The sequence below is a fragment of the Triticum aestivum genome, chromosome 4B (genome assembly GCF_018294505.1).
Source record: "Triticum aestivum cultivar Chinese Spring chromosome 4B, IWGSC CS RefSeq v2.1, whole genome shotgun sequence".
NCBI lineage: Eukaryota > Viridiplantae > Streptophyta > Magnoliopsida > Poales > Poaceae > Triticum > Triticum aestivum.
In genome coordinates this window covers 642,489,882-642,490,955 of record NC_057804.1, presented here as the reverse complement: position 1 = coordinate 642,490,955, position 1,074 = coordinate 642,489,882, and positions in this window count along the sequence as shown.

The window sequence follows — 1,074 nt, the reverse complement described above, 5'->3', positions numbered from 1 at the left end:
AGATGGACCTCGTCCTGATGGTTCAGGGGGCACACTTCAGCTCAACCTGGCCAACAACACGGTTGACAGAAACCAGATGACTACAAGTTCCAACAGGGTTCATACGGATTGTGGTTCCAACAGGGAGCATGGGCGTCATAACCCTCCCTGCGGAGAAAGCTATTCTCCGCACGGAATTGTCACGTCCCCTGGTGCGTCCCAGGACTCCAAGGCCGAAGAGAATGGCTCGACACGACCCAAGAGAAAGACCAAGCCCAATCGTGGTTTTGATCCAGCTGCTCAAGTAGCCAGAGACGCTACAGCCGCCGAGCAGGCTCCACCAGCTCTAGGTTCGCTCAGCTAGTTCTCTGTTCCTCATGCACCCATTCAGCAATTAATTACACACATCTTCTTGCTTCCGATATCCGCTAACATATATACTCTGTGGCATTTGTTGTATCAGATGGACCTCGTCCTGATGGTTCAGGGGGCACACTTCAGCTCAACCTGGCCAACAACACGGTTGACAGAAACCAGATGACTACAAGTTCCAACAGGGTTCATATGGATTGTGGTTCCAACAGGGAGCATGGGCGTCACAACCCTCCCTGCGGAGAAAGCTATTCTCCGCACGGAATTGTCACGTCCCCTGGTGCGTCCCAGGACTCCAAGGCCGAAGAGAATGGCTCGACACGACCCAAGAGAAAGACCAAGCCCAATCGTGGTTTTGATCCAGCTGCTCAAGTAGCCAGAGACGCTACGGCAGCCGAGCAGGCTCCACCAGCTCCAGGTTCGCTCAGCTAGTTCTCTGTTCCTCATGCACCCATTCAGCAATTAATTACACACATCTTCTTGCTTTCGATATTCGCTAACATATATACTCTGTGGCATTTGTTGTATTAGATGGACCTCGTCCTGATGGTTCAGGGGGCACACTTCAGCTCAACCTGGCCAACAACACGGTTGACAGAAACCAGATGACTACAAGTTCCAACAGGGTTCATACGGATTGTGGTTCCAACAGGGAGCATGGGCGTCATAACCCTCCCTGCGGAGAAAGCTATTCTCCGCACGGAATTGTCACGTCCCCTGGTG